The sequence below is a fragment of the Triticum urartu genome, chromosome 7A, assembly GCF_056163025.1.
Source record: "Triticum urartu cultivar PI428250 chromosome 7A, HENAU_Tu73, whole genome shotgun sequence".
Lineage (NCBI taxonomy): Eukaryota > Viridiplantae > Streptophyta > Magnoliopsida > Poales > Poaceae > Triticum > Triticum urartu.
In genome coordinates this window covers 746,818,948-746,838,114 of record NC_141879.1, presented here as the reverse complement: position 1 = coordinate 746,838,114, position 19,167 = coordinate 746,818,948, and the positions used below count along the sequence as shown (strand labels likewise).

The following is a 19,167-nucleotide window of genomic DNA, read 5'->3' as shown; positions in this document are numbered from 1 at the left end:
TCCCGCCTGCCACATTTTCATGGTCAAATACACCTTTCACGTGGTATCAAGATCCTCAGGGCCATGTCTGGAGCATAATCTACAAGGACATAGCCTTCCACCGTGGAAAGATCTTTGCGCTCAGATCTAGGGAGAATCTCTTCACCTATGAGTTGGTCCTCGGAGAGACGCCGTTGTCTCAGACCTGCGGTACCAGTAGGGTCGAGCATGTCATCAAGGAAGGGCCTGTTGTTGCTGCAATGGCGAACACGCGTTACGTCCAACGCCACCTGGTGACGTCTTCCCACAAGCAAAAGCTACTAATGATGCGGTGGAGTATCCCTTGCCAGATGGATAGTGGAGTTTGGTCATCGTTGGGTGTTGGAACCGTGGCTATGCCTAGCTCTCCTTCCCCCCCCCCCCCCCCCCCCCCCTCTCTCTCTCTCTCTCTCTCTCTCTCTCTCTCTCCTAGTGTGTAACAGATCGAGGAAGAAGAAGGGATGGAAGGGGTGGACACAGGAGTTTTTCCGGGCGCTCGAACGCCCGCCGCCGCCGTACGGCGTATATTTTCTCGAGCTCGTACTCGATGCCCTAGACCACACCGTTACAAAGATCGAACAGGGGCTTATATTGCGGGCATGCGTTCAGTGGCGGAGCCAGAATTTTTATGAAGCCTGGGCAAACTTTTGCATCTAATCTGAAATTTAAAATTGAGTGTTCGGATACACAACATGTAAAATAGCCTTGAACTGCCAAACAACTACTCCCTCTGTAAACTAATGTAAGAGTGTTTAGATCACTATATTAGTAATCTAAACACTCTTATATTAGTTTACGGAGGGAGTACTAGACATTAATAACACACTGAAAATGCATATGTAATTTTAAAATGAACTAGTGTACTCCCTCTGTTACAAAATATAGTGCTTCCTCTATTCCCGTGCTTCAACATTGACCATAAATTTAACCAACAAGACCGACTGCGGCGGGAGCAAAAGTTATACCAGTGAATTCGTATTCAAAAGAAGTTTTCAATTATATAATTTTTTCTCCTGCCGCGGTCGGTCTCGTTGGTTAAATTTATGGTCAAAGTTGGACCTCGGGAAGCGCGGGCGCATTATATTTTGAAACGGAGGGAGTATGATATATTGACATTTTGTGTTGTAGATCCAAATAAAGTTGACACTTTTTTTTGCCTAGCTCTCCTTTCCTCTCTCTCCCTCTCCTGGTGTGTAACGGATCGAGGAAGAAGAAGGGATGGAAGGGGTGGACACAGGAGTTTTTCCGGGCGCTCAAACGCCCACCGCCGCCGTACGGCGTATATTTCGTCGAGCTCGTACTCGATGCCCTAGACCACACCGTTACAAAGATCGATCAAGGGCTTATATTGCTGGGCCTGTGTTGGGCACGACCCACACGCACCCACCCCTCCTGGCGCCCCGATCGGCCCGCTCAGCTCGCGCCCACCTTGCGCACGTACGCGTGCAGCTCGCGGCGAGCCCGCAGCGATCACGCCCAACTCGCGATCCCGTAACCTCCTGGTCTACCCCACGCACGCTAGCTGGGTCCACGCACACGCGCACGCACCAGCCTGACTCACGCACGCGCACACACATGGGCTTGGTTTGCTGCTAACATTGGGCGATGGATCTACAGGTGTTTGAGGCTGACTTGCAGAAGGGCCGGTGGTCCGAGGTCAAGGACTTGGGCAGCCAGGTCCTCGTTGTCGGCGAGACTAGCTCCAGAGCGCTTGTGGTGGCTGGTTCATCAGACCAGGGCTTCAGAGGGAACTGTGTCTTCCTTCTCGGCGACCACTGCCCAAAACTCGGCTATGCAGTCACAAGCTATTGTGTGTACGGCATGATCAGCGGTGAAGCTAGTCTAGTTTCACTAAGTCGAGGTCGTGGTCGTACAAAATTTTCGATGATGTCATGGTTCTTCCACTTGGAGTGAGAACCATACAATACTGAAACTTTTAATGTACCGTAATAGTTTTTGGCCACATCTAGCGATCAAAGGCATATTAGGAAACTTTCTGTCTGCCTTTTACACCTCATGACTAAAAAGAAAGAAACCCTGGTAATAGACATGACCGTGTTAAAAAATTCACGTCCATTGGTATTTGTGTATTGTTTCACGTGCAGTTAATTTGGTTTTCAATTTCTTAAGTTATAACTTTTGAATTGAGCATCGAAATTAAGATTCGCTTTCATCATTAAAAAATATTCATGTGTTAAAATTTTGTTCAAATTTCAACAAATGTTTGTGTTTTCAAATATTGTTTTATAATTTCAAAAACTATTCGGCATTTCAAAATTGTTCATGCCTTTTTTAGTAGAACATTCAAAGTTTTGCTGAAATGTTTTTTTATATATGAACAATGTTGTGTTTTCTTATATATTTCACGTTGTAGAACACCATAAGCAGTGTTGAGGTGAAGCGGGCGTGCGTCAAGTGCGAGGTCTCGATTTCGTGTGCTCACGAGAGGTATCCCTTTTATCTCTATTTTTAAGTCTCTTACATAGAACGTGGTAGGAGGGGCATGGCTTAATACCTGGCCCAACCCCTTGCGCCTATGCAATTCGTATACACGAGGTCGTGTGAATCGGCGCGGGCGACATACTTTTAAAATAAAACGATCCCGCCCTTTATTATGAAGGGGTATGGGATAATTTCAGCCGTCGCTGTGTTTAGGCGGTGTACCGAAGCAGAAGTGTTTTTAAAAAAGTATGGTGAAATGCTAAACAAATGTATCTCCTATAATAGCTGTTAGAAAAATGTATCTCCTGTACCAAGATTATGGTGTTACCATTCTAAGGCAAAAGTTGCTCAATAAAGGGGGGGGGGGGGGGGGGGGGGGGGGATCTTGAACTAACCACATTGTCGTGGTGCACTTTACGCGACTATAATTTGCCAAACAAGCCGCCACACTGTTTTGTTCATGATGTAATTTCTCAGGAATAAACTCCCTATCCTCCATTGTTGCCTTGATCTCTGCCACAAGATGAACATATGTGGATCAAGAGAGACTATCGGAAGATAAAACTGCAATTGCCTCCGAGGTAAGGATGGAAGAGAAGACATTGCCTCCATGAGGCGGACCAGGAGGCCTACAAAGGATAGCCACTTCCCCGAGGAAGTTTCTACAACCCACTTAACCCAGGTGATGTTTGCACCTCAGTTGGAATTGCTTCCCATTGCTGATAAGTTTCATCCTTACCTGAGCACCATCCCAAGGTTCACCACTTTTAAGGACGAACACAGGTTGCAGTTGGAAGGTGACGCTCAACGATGTCAATGAAGGGTTGGCATGGATGAAGGGTGTCGAGCCTTTGCCACTGCTCATGCGTTGCAGATCGGCTACCTCTAGGCATTCAAGGTACTTACCCAAGATGCTTTCACGGTCACCCTCTTCGACCATTCGTGCACATATGTGGTCATCAAGTGCGACAAGCACGAGGAAGCCCTGGCAATGATCGATGACTAAAGGGTTGTATAATCTCTATCCATAAGTTAGTGTGTGTTATGAAGCTACAACGAATATGGTTTGATGTTGTTTGTGCTACTTCGGTAATGCCTATGTTTGTTTAAAGCATGTGGTTGTTTAAGTCCGTTCTGCAAAGTGCTGGTGATACCATAGTTCTGCTAAAGCCTAACCACTCAAACAAGATGCTAGCACATATCACGACTTGAACAAACAATGTGAAGTTCAGATAGTATGGAGACAGGTCGAGAATCTTTTGAGCCGCCCCGAGGTCAGTGGGGTGATGATGGTGTCGACGCGTATGGAGACAGAAAGCACCGTGGTTCATCATCTACTGTGGAGGCCGAGGCTATGCTTGGCAGAGTGATGGGTCTGCTGACAGACCATTTTTGGGACCTCCTGGTGGCTTTGTCGAGGGGGCATCCGGTCCGGATCACCGCCAGAGAGGTGGATTCCGTGGATATCGGGGTGGTCGGGGTGGTGGCCGTGGGAGGTTTCGTCGGCAGCCTCCGCCTCCGGCTGCTGTTGACCATGCGGCTACTGCGGTTGAGACAGATAATGTTCAGTCTATGGATCTTCCTACTCAGGCGATGGAGGTGGTAACGGCCCTGGCCAATGTTGATGTTCCGGTGCCTGGGGCTGTGGGTGAAGCGTTAGACAGGTCTGATTCCGAGAAGGCGGCCAAGTGGGCGCGCAAGAAGTAAAGGATGCTGTGTTACCAGTGTGGTGAGAAGGGCCATTTTATTGCAGAGTGCGTCGCAGAGCTGTGTGACTCGTGTGGCAAGCTTGCACATGATTCAGGAGATTGCCCGTTAGTGCGTGACCAGGCTCCATCTCTGACTATGTATGGGTTGTACTGTGCGGAGTTATTGTTCTTCGAGTCCCCGGCCGCGAGGGAGATTCCCGAGGATACACAGTGCCTGACTACCGGGATTGTGAAAGCAACTCAGGGCGAGGTGACTGAGGCTCAGATTATCCGGAGGCTTCAGGAGTTGGCACCGGGGGACTTTCAGTGGGAGCTGGTCAGCCTCGAAGCTAATGTCTTTAAGGTGGATTCCCCTTCTGTGGAGGATTTACAGAAACTGCTGAGTTTTGGCTTGTGTAGAGTTCCTAGTAATAAGTGTATTTTGGAGTTTCACGAGTGGACGAAGGTGGAGCCTAAAGGAAAGCCGCTTATGCAGATCTGGTTGCGGTTTTCTGGGGCCCCATCTAAGCCTCTGCAGGACGTTCGAGTTGTAGCCAGTATGGGTATCATGGTTGGAAAGACGGAGAGAGTGGATATGGCTTTCACTCGGGCTCATGGAGTGGCTCGGATGTTGGTGAGTGTTCTGAATGTTGATTTCGTGCCTGATGTGGTTCACTGGACATATAGGGGAGAGGTATTCCCGCTCGACATAGAGTTTGAGGACGTTGAGATGTTTGCTGAAGAGGTTGCTGGGGATGATGTTGATATGCACGAGAGTGATGGTGGTGCAGGAGCCAAGGGGGCGCCAACCGAGTCTGCTCGAGAGGGGTCGACCGGGTCTCGCCCAGATGCTCAGTTGCCTGGGGAGGGGACCGGGGTTGAGCCGGCACCGTCACCTTCGGTGCCCACGACGACACTGCGTTTTGGGTCCTTTGCGCCTGCTTCTGCGCCTCCCAGGCTGTGGGGTGATAGGGTAGAGACTAATGATGTGTTTGAGCACACGCTACATTCTTTGGACTTTGCGGGGACTGCAGTTCAGGATGTAGAGCCGGAGGTCGCTCCTATTTCCCTTGCTTCACCGGTTGACGTGGCTCTGGCATTTTCATCTACGTCCGAGGTGGGCCTTGGGGGACGGGGGTCAGGGCAGGTGGCCTTGTCCTCTCCCCTCCCTATACCGACGCCGGTGACGCCGGCCACGTCGGGGCCCGCCAGCGCTAGGAGTGGGAGCCCGAGGCAGGTGGCTTCGGCTCTTCCTCCTCAGGCCCTGGCTGTGGCACCCGCGTCTCCCGTGACGTTGGGGGAGGAGGGGCTGGGGCAGGTGGCCCTAGACATCCCTTCCTCGTCTGCGGTCAGGAGGACCGCACCGTCGGCGACTTCGACGCTTCGCTCTGAGCCGGTGGGCGGGGCAGGAGGAGGGAGTGGGCAGGTGGCCCCAGTTGTCCCGTCTCTTGTCCTACCCGCCGAGCACTTGTCCGAGGGCATTGGGAGCCCGCAGCTTCCTCATTCTCGGAGGAGGTTGTTGCCTTTGGCGGTATCCCAGACCCGGTCTCGACGGGGAGACGGATGAGTGCTCGCGTTCTGGACCTTCCGGAGGTGGACGATATGCAGCAGCGGTGCGCTATGAGGGCGGCCAAGCTTCGATGCTGCGATCTCTGCTGGTATGTCCGTTAACATATCTAATTCTTTATTGCATTTTGCTCCTGAGGAGATTATTAATAATGCAAACCAATTAGGAGTTTCACTAGGCGCTACTGATAATGAAATCTCCAATTCGGTGAATGATATGTTAGATTTAGAGGCGGAGCGGGCCTTAGAGACTATTCGTAATCTTGCTGCGGTCAAACCCATGAATGATGAGGAAATTGATGCGTTAGGGGTTAGAGTGCTAAATAATCTATGTGCGGATCTAGCACCTTCTAATCAGGAGTCTGAGGGCAATGATGCGCCCTTAGATGATGTAGCTGTCAGTTCCGTTCAGTCCGGTTATGAGGACCGGGTGACGGAGCCCACTAAGCCAAAGCGTAAGTGGAAACGAAAGATTTATCCCGATTCTGCAGTTCGTAGGAGTGCTAGGATTCGGACTGCTAAAAAATTTCATGATGAACTATGAAAGGAATCTTTTGGAATAGCAGAGGTCTGAAGGACTTGGCTAAAAGAAGGTTTCTTGCTGAAGCTTCTCTGGAACATCGGTTAGATTTCATTGCTTTATCGGAAACCGGTAGAGAGAATTTTGCGCCGCAGTTTCTTTCCTCTCTTGTGGGTGGTCTTGATTTCGATTGGCATTGCCTCCCGCCACGAGGTAGATCGGGAGGTATCTTACTGGGTGTGAGATGTGATTCCCTTGAAGTCCGGAGTGTAGTAATGGGTGACTTCGCGGTAAAGTTTCGAGTTAGGTCTAAAGTTGATGGGTTCAACTGGGCTTTGGTAGCGGTCTATGGTGCCGCTCAACCCGAGCTTAAACCGGAGTTTCTGGCGGATCTTGTTCGGATCTGTGGGTCCAAACAGCTTCCGATTTTGGTCGGGGGTGATTTCAATATCATTAGAAGGAGAGAGGAGAAAAATAATGATAACTTTGATGGCAGGTGGTCGTTTATGTTCAATACTATTATTGAAAGCTTAGATCTAAGGGAGATAGAGCTTTCTGGTAGAAAGTTTACCTAGGCTAATGCTATGCCAAACCCGACATATGAAAAGCTTGATCGGGTTCTCGCCAGCGTGGAGTGGGAACAGAAGTTCCCTCTTGTTACGGTGCAAGCTCTCACGCGGGGAATTTCCGATCACACACCATTGTTTGTTGACTCAGGGGAGCCGAACCATATGGGAAACAAAAACACCTTCTCTTTTGAGATGGCCTGGTTCGAACGCGAGGGGTTCTTAGACATCATAGCCAGGGAGTGGGCCAAGGGTGTTGGAGGAAGGACGGCGGTCGAGCGCTGGCAGAATAAAATTAGGCATTTGAGAAGTTTCTTACGGGGTTGGGCTAAGAACCTCAGTGGGGTGTAGAAGATTGAGAAGGATAGGCTCCTCTCTCTTGTACAGGCCTTGGACGTAAAAGCCGAATCCGCGATGTTGCTGCCCGCCGAGCTCCAAGTTAAAAATGAGGCGGAGAAGAGGCTGAAAGAACTTTTCCGCGAAAAAGAATTGAAGTGGGCTTTGCGTGCCAAGGTCCGCAAAGTAGTCCAAGGGGACGCGAATACTCAATTTTTTCACCTCATTGCTAATGGTAAGCACAGAAAGAAGCGGATCTTTCAGCTAGAGCAGGATGAGGGTACTATTTTAGGTCAGGATAATCTCAGAACCTATATTACCGAATACTATAGACAGTTATTTGGACCGTCGGAGGACAATTGTGTGTCCCTCGATGAGTTCAGGGTTGAGGACGTGCCTCAATTGTCTGCTGCTGATAATGATATCATGGTTGCCCCGTTCTCAGAAAGGAGGTGTTCGATGCTATTGCACAAATGAAAAATAATAAGGCTTCCGGTCCGGATGGGTTCCCGGCTGAGTTCTATAAAAAGTGTTGGCACATTATTAAGGGGGATTTACTACCTGTGTTTCATGATTTATTCTCTGCACAGCTTCAATTATTTCACTTGAATTTTGGAACTATCACATTGCTCCTGAAGAAAACGGATGTTGTGAGGATTGAGCATTTCAGGCCGATTTGCCTCCTCAATGTTAGTTTCAAAATCTTCACCAAGGTCAGGACTAATAGGCTCACACAGATTGCGCAGTCTGTGGTGCAGCAATCCCAAACTGCTTTCATGCCGGACAGGAACATCCTTGAAGGGGTGGTTGTTCTTCATGAAACGCTCCATGAAATCCATTCCAAAAAATTAGATGGAGTAATTTTTAAGGTGGATTTCGAAAAAGCGTACGATAAGGTTAAGTGGCCATTCCTCCAACAGGCATTGCGTATGAAAGGTTTTGATGAAGCCTGGCGCCGACAGGTCGAATCATTTACGCAAAAAGGGAGTGTGGGAATTAAAGTGAATGACGACATAGGTCATTATTTCCAGACACATAAAGGCCTAAGACAAGGAGATCCGATGTCCCCTATCTTGTTTAACATTGTGGTGGATATGTTAGCAATTTTGATAGGAAGGGCTAAGGAGAATGGTCAAGTGAGTGGGTTGGTACCTCATCTTGTTGAGGGAGGTGTTTCCATCCTTCAGTACGCCGATGATACAATCATCTTTATGGAGCATGATTTGGCCAAGGCGAGAAATATGAAGCTAGTGTTATGCCTGTTTGAACAATTGACCGGGTTAAAGATTAACTTTCATAAGAGCGAATTGTTCTGCTTTGGTAGAGCCAAAGACGACCAGGAGTCTTATAGGCAATTGTTTGGGTGCGAGTTGGGGAGTTTACCCTTCTCTTAACTTGGTATTCCGATTCACCATCGTAGGCTAACAAACAGAGAATGGAAGTGCATCGAGGATCGATTTGAGAAAAAACTGAGCTGTTGGAAGGGTAAGCTCATGTCATACGGAGGCCGTTTGATATTGATTAATTCGGTGCTCACGAGCATGCCTATGTTTCTCTTATCTTTCTTTGAGGTCCCAGTTGGTGTTAGGAAACGACTGGACTTCTATCGGTCGCGTTTCTTTTGGCAGGGTGATGAACTTAAAAGAAAATACCGGCTTGCTATATGGGACATCATCTATAGACCGAAAGACCAAGGGGGTCTTGGTATTGAAAATCTTGAAGTTAAGAACAGATGACTTCTTAGTAAGTGGTTGTGGAAGCTGTCTTCCGGGACTGAGGCCATGTGAGCGCAGATCCTCCGCAACAAGTACCTCCAAACGAAAACATTGTCCCAGCTCACAGTCAGGCCGACTGATTCGCCTTTCTGGAAAGGACTAATGAAAGTCAAACAATCTATGTTCAATAGGACGAGATTTGCTATTGGAAACCGTACAAGTACACGTTTCTGGGAGGATACTTGGCTTGGTGAATCACCTTTAGCCATTCAATATCCGTCTTTATATCGGATTGCTCAACGACGTGAGGTGTTCGTGGCAACGGTATTCCAATCTGTCCCCCTTAATATTCAGTTTCGACGGTCGCTAGCGGGCAATCGTTGGGAAGAATGGCTCCATCTAGTTAGGAGACTGATGGAGGTTCAACTTTCTCACCAACCCGATATATTGCGTTGGAAGTTGACTAGTTCTGGAGTATTTACAGTTAAATCAATGTATATTGATGTTATTAATTCGAATGCTATTCCAACTTCCAAGTATGTTTGGGCTGTCAAAGTTCCTTTAAAAATTAAAGTGTTTATGTGGTTTGTCCATAAACAAGTTATTTTAACAAAGGACAACTTGATTAAACGCAATTGGACAGGACCTACTAGGTGTAGTTTCTGTGATCGGGATGAGACGATTAAGCATTTATTCTTTGATTGCCCGTTGGCCAAAGTTCTTTGGCGGACGGTCCATATTGCTTTTAATATTACTCCACCGACTTCGGTCAATGCTTTATTTGGGACATGGCTTAATGGGGTTGAGCCTGAATTAGCAAGACATATTCGGGTTGGAGTTTGCGCTTTCTTATGGACTATCTGGAATTGCAGAAATGATTTGGTTTTTAACAGAACATCACTGATTCATTTTTTGCAGGTTATTTTCCGAGCTACGGTACTGATCCGTTCGTGGTCGCTACTCACTCCGATGGAGGTCAGGGAGCATTTGGTTACTGGATCTATCCGTTGGGAGATGGTAGCTCGGGATATCTTCAACCGGTTTGGATGGCGGTCATGTAATAGAATAGGCAATTAGTTTCCCTATCTATTGTTAGCCAGCCGGTTGTGGCATCTTTTTCGGGCTAGTTTGTGTATCTAGCCGTCCGTCGCTTTGTGTGAGCTGCATTTATCTTTTTCTTTTTGTTTGGCTGGAGACTGTGGAACCTTGTTGGCACTTTTTGTTATTTGGTTAACAAGATGGCCGTATGCATCTTTCTGATGCAGAGGCCGGGGAGACCCCCCTTTTCGAAAAAAAAGGGAGTACATTCTTAGAAAATAATTATTTTATTAAGTAAACATCCGCTGATACGTTTAAAATATTGTTCAAAATAGAGGGCCCAATATAAAGCAGTACCATGGTAAAACAAGCAAAAATTACAAAATATGGGCGGTGTTACTAGCTTTCCACCTAAAAAGTAAAATGAAAATTACATTTAAGTTCCATGTTACATGTGTCTCAAAACGTCCTACAATTAAGCTACAAGCGCATTAGTAATGCTTGCAGCTTGCTAATGTCTTTCATACGACTGAACTGAATTGTACTACAGGTCGAGAGGTCAAATAATTGCATAGAGAAAAATCTACATGATTTTGTATATATAGGAAGAAAGTAAGACATGATTCACATCAATACGGGAAATCAAATTAGGTGTTAGAGCATATGATTTTTTTTCTGATAATTAACATTACAGTAGACAGTAGCGTTGTGGAAAATAATAATGAAATATTGACATTTCAATACATGAATTGGTTCATCAGTGGATTCTATAGGGATATGTATGTGTGTCTATCATCAATCCATCTTGTAGAATCTTTCGATTGTTACGCAGAGGGGAAGAACCATTCAGACCTAAAATATTTCTTTTGACTATTACTCCTACTAAGGGAAACTATACAGCTTTTGCCACTCATTATGTCGAACACACAATAGATAGGAATGCCATGGACGAACTTTCGACAATTGAAGCACTTACACCGTGCAGAATGTTGCTTACATTCCCATTTCCATGACCAATCACTGCCGGACTCGCGGGCTATGCCTACGGCCCAGGGCCGTCGGCATAGGTCCTTTGCCGTCGGCATAGATCTATGCCTACGGCCGCCGTCGGCATAGCCCCGTCGGCGTAGATCACGCAGCGTAGATGTGTCAGACCGTCGGTGTAGTATAGCCGTCGGCATAGGTGCATATGCCGACGGCCGTGGGATAGCCGTCGGCATAGTTTAGCTGTCGGCGTTGTTTTCCGTCTGACGGCAACGGACGGCGCCGTCAACAGCGCGATTCAGGAGACGACACGTGGCGCAGGTATGCCGACGGCTTGGCCGTCGGCATAGATGGAAATCTATGCCGACGACCAAGCCGTCGGCATACCTGCGCCACGTGTCGTCCCCCGGCTTCTCCTGGCGGCAGGGCTATGCCTACGGCAAAGCCATCGGCATAGATTTCCATCTATGTCGACGGCTTTGCTGTAGGCATATGTCTGCCACATGGCAGCTCCTGGTTTCTCCTGGCAGCAGGGCTATGCCTACGGCAAAGCCGTCGGCATAGTTTGCCACGTGGCAAGCCCTGGTAACTCCTGGGCGTATATATGCCGACGGCTTTGCCGTAGGCATAGTTTTTTTTTGTTTTTTTATTTTCCCTGTTTTCTCTTTTCCAATTCATTTGACAGCATTTCAAAACAGAACAATATGAAATTATGCAGAAATATGACAATTCATCATGTGAACATACTCAAGTTCATCTAAACATACTCAAGTTCACCATCATCATCTAAACATACTCAAGTTCATCACATTATCTAAAGATCATCACCGATGGAAGTTCATGAACATAAAAGTAGTGCAAGACATGAAACATGATAAAAGTAGGAATATGAAAGGCATGGCACGATGGCCACATGCACGGAATCATCAAGCAAGAGCACCCCCGCCGAAAGCACCACCTCCGCCATAACCACCACCGCCTCCGTCAAAAGCACCACCTCCGCCAAAACCGTCATCGCGACCACCACCACTTTGCCAGATCGGAGTGACTGGGGTCGACGGAGCAGGAGTCGAGCCACCGGTCCCCTACATGTTTCAGAAAAGATTCTAACGGTAAATATGATATGATAGTGTTTCATGAACGAGAACTAGTTTGCTAGTAGTTAGGCAAATGTACTAACCGAACCATCACTGCCTAGTGCCACCCATTCATCGAACGTGGGCACATGTGGGGGTTCTCCCGCAGGTGGTGGTGGGGGTCCCATTTGTGTTGGATCCGTGCGGTTAGTCCAAGACGCCAACATAGCCTGAATGTTAGTTAAACAAGCAAACTAGAAGATCAGAAGGAATGAAAGTGCAAAAATTTAGGTTGGTTTTAAGAGGGCAAAACTAACCGTCATCATCTGACGGTTGTAATCATCGTTTGCCTTCACTCGTTTCAAGTACTCCCGCACCTCGAGATTCCTATGCTCGACAAACTCCTTATATGCCTACATAATTTAGGTTGTTTCTAAGTGAGCAATGCTGAAAATAAACTGAGAATACAATATAGAAAAAGATAAAGAGGAAGTACTTACAGCATGCTGGCGGGCTAAGGGAGTCTGTGAACGCCCCGTACTCTCTAACTGGCTCGGGTTGCTAGCCCGAAGCCGTGTGTACGAGATCGAAGGAGTGATCAAGCCATCGAAACACGGATACCGGCCATTCTTCTTCCCCTGGATGGCCACCACCGCCGTGTCGTCGATCTGAGACTGGGCGACCTCAGCAACAGGAACATCCGGATGCAACTCCTGATATTGATGAATGTAAGACCCCAGGTGCTCCTCGGTCTTGCCGTAGTACTGGCTCTCGCCCTCCTTGCGATGACTCCGCTCGCGGGCCAGCTTCCACGACTCCATGTCTGAGAGCGGCCTCTTCAACTTGTCCTCCTACAACGTCAAATAGAAGTCAGCCATACATAAGAACATGACGTAAAGAAGAAAAAAAATGCATCATGCACATAGATATACCTTCATGGCCTTGAAGCCCCAGTGGTTCCTGTTTCCTTGGCCGTGTGTCCCGTCGTCTCCACGGTTAGCCCGGGCCTTGATGCTCTTGGCAGCAAACTCTGCATCGGCGCCGAGCCACCTATCCACCAAACTCGCCCATCCGTCATGACTTCCATAGCACCAACGAGGAACAACCTATGCAAATTTTGGAAGCATGACATGTGAGCACGAAACATATAGTTGACTGCTTGAAACAATGAAAAGTTAGTAATAGTTACCATCATGAACTGCTCCTTCTCAAGGTAAGTCGTAGCTTCTGCGCTTGAGTTTTGGGCATCTTTTGGTGCAGGTAGTAGTGGTAGTACTGCGAGACGGCAACCCAGCGCACCTCGTACTGCAACCGACGAGCTTTCTTCTTCGCAGCCGCAAGCAAGACCACGTCGGCTCTGGCCTTGTGCTCGTCAAGAACTCTATAGAGTTGCTGCAATCATGCAAAAACCAGAAGCAAACAAGGCATGAGTTGAGTGATTCAATGATAAACTATGAACGAAACTGAAGACAAGTGATTTAGAAGAGAACTTACCCAAAATTTGGTGATCACGGCCTTAGCGGTCGTCCCGTACTCCGCGTTGCTGCAAGCCTCGTAGTGGGCCCAGCTCGTGGCCAAAACCCGCTGCTGCGGGTCCCTATCTGGCCGCGGGTAGAATAGGCCAGGCCAAAACTCCTTCAACAGGACAGTGATAAGGCCGTTCGGTTTACGACCCTTTCCGTGAAGGATCCAGTTTCTGCAAAAGAATCAAATGATTATTAAACCTACATTGAGAAGAGAATAAACAATTAGTAAGGATATCAATTAAACAAGCATACAGGAAAAACATTAATACCAGAAGAGCACATTAAGCATACTATTGTAATGATCATTAAAAGAACTTACATTTTCTAGAACCCATATGAATCATCACTATTGTAATCTATTTGTGGACCGGTCTCATCATCACTATCACGCATATCTTCTTCGTTGTCTGACGGAGGTGGAGGCTCTTCCTCATCGTCAGCGTCTTCATTTAACTTTTTAAGCATAATTATGTCTCTTTGATTCACAACTGCCTCACCATCAATCTGTGCATCGTCGTCGTTTGGGTCCAGGTCAACATAACCCAAGTCATCATCCTCGTTGTTTCGGACCACGTCATCATGTTCCTCTTGATAGAACATTCCCTCGTATGTCATGGGGTTTATGTTGTAGTAATCATCATCGTTCGGGTCCGGTAGCTTACCATGCGGCGACACCTTGAACACAACTTCCCAACCCTTTAGGTACTCTTTTTGGCATGGGTAAGGCAGATAATATACTTGTGTGGCCTGGGTAGCGGCGATAAAGAGATCAGCTTCGGCATAGACGGTTGATGGTTTAACTTCAACTAAACCAATAGAAGGCGTATGTCTCAGACCCTTTTTGGGGTCGAACCATCGGCATTTGAACACAGTGAGACTTAGGTGTTCGCGGCCACGTTTGAATGTAAGCTCGTATATTTTTCCTACCCTTCCATAGTAATCTACTTCATTATCCCCTTCAGTGAAGAATCCGGTATTTATGGTTTTGGGATCAGGCCGGCTGTTCTGGTGCTCCTCTGTATGGAAGCGATACCCATTCACATCATACTTTTCGCATGTCATGACGATAGGATCAAAACCCATGGAAACCCATCTCAATTCTTCATCCATTGATTCGGTCGGATCATTTCCCTACAAGTTTAATTGAAATTATAGGGTGCATGAGTTTAATTGAAATTATAGGGTGCATGAGTTTAATTGAAAGTGTGAAAAATTACTTTCTCGATGAACCACGCAACGAAATTTTTCCTTCCATCAGCACCCTTTCGGAGAAGAGCAAGTGCCTCCGCTTCAGAAGGAGGCAGCATTCCCGTCCATTCTTCTTCAATGAATCGACTACAATAAGAAAAGCGGTATAAGAACTAGGCAAAGTGAACATAACGAATTGACTAAAAGAATGGTGCAAAGGTATTACCTCATCCACTCATCCTCAACTTCCTTGATGTTGTGCAAGATATAGAACATGACATCCTCCCACTCATCTCGTGGCATGAGATAAGATTTCGAGCATCCAGCCCTACTACCTCGCCCGATGAATAGAGGCAACTTGGGTTTATACTTGGGTTCTTCTGTATTGTATCGAGACACCTTATTGTGCAACGTGGGAACATGGTCCGGATAGTAGGCTGTCCTGAGGTCTGCCACCTCCTCTAGGATAACTGCCTCAGCTATGGAAGCTTCAATCTTAGCTTTGTTTCCACATTTCTGTCTCAGATGCTTGTTCTGTCTCTCAGGGCCGTACTGCCAACGATTCTGCACAGGGCCCCCCAACAATACCTCGTTCGGGAGATGCAAAAGGAGATGTGTCATCGGAGTAAAGAAGCCTGGCGGGAAGATCTTCTCTAGCTTGCATATCAACTCCGGCGCCTTCTTATGCATTTCTTTTATCTTCTCAGGACATACTTCTTTAGCACAAAGCGTGCGGAAGAAATGGCTTAACTCCGCAAGCACACGCCAGACACGCTCGGGAACATAGCCCCGAACCATCACCGGCATAATCCGCTCAATCCATACATGATAGTCATGACTCTTGAGCCCGGTCACTCTGCCCGTTGAAAGATTGACCCCCTTACTTATATTCGACGCATAACCATCAGTGAACTTCACAACGTGTTTCAGCCACTTGAGTGTCTCCATCTTATGATCATTTTTAAGTACGAAGTCAGCATCTGGCTTGAACCAAGATTTTCGACTGCCTGTGGGAGGCTGCATGTGTAGACGTGGTCTATCGCAAATATTCTGTTGATCAACTCTAGCATTAACATTATCCTTTGTCTTATCAGGAATGTTGAGGATCGTGTGAAAAAGGGACTCTGCAACATTCTTTTCGGTGTGCATCACGTCTATGTTGTATGGAAGTTTGAGGTCCTTAAAATAGGGAAGCTGCGTGAAGGGGGTAATGTGAGTCCAGTTGTGCGTCTCACCATATCCTTCAAAAAATTTCCCTTTACTTTTTCCTTTGCCCTCGCCCTCGTCTTCGCCTGTGGCTTTGCCTTTGCCTTTGCCTTTGCCTTTGCCTTTGCCTTTCCCCTCACCGGCAGGCTTAAGAGCTTTCAGCTGAGCAAGCACATCCGCACCAGAAAACGTTGGAATCTCGTTTACTTCATGGACAATTTTGCCTTTTGTGAAGTTCTTCTTGTCTTCCCTATCAGGATGGTCTGGAGGGAGGAACTGTCGATGCAGGTCAAATGCAACATACTTGCCACCCTTCTTCAGCCAAATGAAAATCAAGGCCTGCATGCACACTGGGCAAGGCATCTTTCCACTTGTACACCATCCGCAGAACAAGGCATAACCGGGAAAGTCATGCATGCAATATTGTAGCCTAACTTTCATCAAGAAATTTTTAGATCATCATGATACTTATAATCCTAATTTTCATCAAGTGTCAAATTTTGTTCTTCAATTTTTTTAGCAAGATCATCATGATAAAATAACTACTCATCGGATATAGCTATTTGACAACATCATCTCACATATACCAATTTTGACAACATCTCAGATATACCTATTTTGACAACATCACAAAATGAAACTATAGCTATTTGACAACATCTCAGATATACCAATTTTGTTCTTCAAAATTTTTATAGCGCATCTCACATAGCTATTTGACAACATCACCAACTTGACCAAAGCTATAACTAACCAATATACATCAATCCATCCATTCATCCATAGAACATGCATCTATCACATATATAACAAGTAGTAAAAATTGCAAAAAATGAGGAAAAAAAAGCTCACCGGGGCGGCCGGGGACGGTGAGGCAGGGGCGGCCGCGGACGGTGAGGCAGGGGCGGCCGGTGCAGCGGGCGAGCGGGGGGCGGCGGTGGAGGGAAGGGCCGGCCGGGGACGGGAGCACCGGGCGCACGGCCGGCAGGAGCCGCAGCCGGCGCGCGGTCGGTGGGAGGCCGGGGCAGCGGCGGGGTCGGGAGAAGTGCGGGGCGACGGCGGGTGTGGATGCGGGAGCGGCGACGCGGGTGTGGAGGCGGGGGAGGGCGGCGGCAGGGGTGGGGTGTGCAGCGAGGGGGCGCGGTAGAGTGGGCGGGGTGGAGTGCGGCAGCGGCGAGGGGGCAGCCGGGGTGGAGTGGGCGGGGCGCAGAATGCGTCGGCGGCGGCGCAGGTCGGGGTTGCGGCGGCGACGCAGCTCGGGGGGAAGGAGAGAATGAGTGGAGGGGGTTCGCCCCGCGGGTGGATAAGGCAGCCTATGCCGACGGCTAAGCCGTCGGCATACATGAGGAGGCCACGTGGCACCTATGCCGACGGCTTAGCCGTAGGCATACTTTTTTATTTTTTTTATTTATTTTCCTTTTTTATTTTATATAAATTTTTTAATGTTTTCTTTTAGTTTTTTTATTTTATATAGATTTCTAAATTTTTTTATAGTTATAATTTTCCTTTTTTATGTATTATTATTTCATATAGATTTTTTATTTTTTTTAAACCGCTCAGCCCTCTCCTCTCCCGGAACCACACAGAGGGGAGGGGAGGGGAGGTGCCGAATTCGAGCAGCTTCGTCCGCCAAGGCCGTGGCCTGGTCGCGGGTATGGGAGCGCCATGGCCGCCCTCGATCGCGTGCTCGATCTGGAGCTTAGTTCGTCAGGTGATTGAAGGGGGAGGGGGTCGTCGACGGTGAGGGTGGGGGTGGGGGCGGGGGTAGCTTAGTTCGTCAGGTGAGTGAAGGGGGAGGGGTCATCGACAGAGGGACACCCGGGAGCAACATCCGGGCCAAACCCACAGCTACATCCACTCCGTGTAGACCCGACGCGTCCGTTTCCCCCCTCTAGGTGCCGGCGGCGGCGCTGTCCGTGTCGGGGGGCACACCCCGGAGAGGCGTGTCGCCTCTTCGGACATGCCACAATACCACCCCGCATGTATGAGGGCCCGGTACGACGCTCCGGTGGCATTGCTACCCCCTCAGGGCCCCCGTCCCGGCTAACCCTGTAGCGTTTGACCACGGGATCTAGCCCTTTGACTTTGCACGGACGGGCTTTGACCAGTGGACCTCTCCACCCGGTTGTGTCGAGTTGGCCCAGAGGGACACCGGGGAGCAACATCCGGGCCAAACCCACAGCTACATCCACTCCATGTAGACCCGACGCGGTAGTTTCCCCCCTCCAGGTGCCGGCGGCTGCGCCGTCCATGAGGGGGGCCACGCACCGGAGACGCGTGCCGCCTCTTCGGACATGCCACAACACCACCCCACATGTATGAGGCGCGGTACGACGCTCCGGTGGCATTGCTACCCCCCAGGGCCCCCGTCCCGCCTAACCCTGGAGCGGTTGACCACGAGATCTAGCCCTTTGACTTCCCACGGACGGGCTTTGACCAGTAGACCTCTCCACCCGGTTGTGTCAGGTCGGCCCAGAGGGACACCGGGGAGCAACATCCGGGCCAGACCCACAGCAAGATCCTCTCCGTGTAGACCCGACGCGTCCGTTTCCTCTTCCAGGTGCCGGCGTCGGCGCCGTCCGTGACGGGGGCCACACCCCGGAGACGCGTTCCGCCTCTTCGGACATGCCACAACACCACCCCGCATGTATGAGGGCCCGGTACGACGCTCCGGTGGCATTGCTACCCCCTCAGGGCCCCCGTCCCGGCTAACCCTGTAGCATTTGACCACGGGATCTAGCCCTTTAACTTTGCACGGACGGGCTTTGACCAGTGGACCTCTCCACCCGGTTGTGTCGAGTTGGCCCAGAGGGACACCCGGGAGCAACATCCGGGCCAAACCCACAGCTACATCCACTCCGTGTAGACCCGACGCGGTAGTTTCCCCCCTCCAGGTGCCGGCGGCTGCGCCGTCCATGAGGGGGGCCACGCACCGGAGACGCGTGCCGCCTCTTCGGACATGCCACAACACCACCCCACATGTATGAGGCGCGGTACGGCGCTCCGGTGGCATTGCTACCCCCCAGGGCCCCCGTCCCGCCTAACCCTGGAGCGGTTGACCACGAGATCTAGCCCTTTGACTTCCCACGGACGGGCTTTGACCAGTAGACCTCTCCACCCGGCTGTGTCAGGTCGGCCCAGAGGGACACCGGGGAGCAACATACGGGCCAGACCCACAGCAAGATCCTCTCCGTGTAGACCCGACGCGTCCGTTTCCCCCTCCAGGTGCCGGCGTCGGCGCCGTCCGTGACGGGGGCCACACCCCGGAGACGCGTGCCGCCTCTTCGGACATGCCACA

At 49.1% G+C, this 19,167-nt stretch overlaps 1 long non-coding RNA gene across 1 annotated transcript; it reads right to left on the bottom strand.

Moving 5' to 3' along the window:
* Positions 1-12,143: 12,143 nt before the first annotated feature.
* Positions 12,144-12,674, bottom strand: LOC125519595 (uncharacterized). Its single transcript, XR_015612402.1, has 3 exons — positions 12,450-12,674; positions 12,267-12,362; positions 12,144-12,179 (listed from the first exon to the last, which is right to left on the bottom strand). It is a non-coding gene; the product is annotated as an uncharacterized LOC125519595 (long non-coding RNA).
* Positions 12,675-19,167: the final 6,493 nt, after the last annotated feature.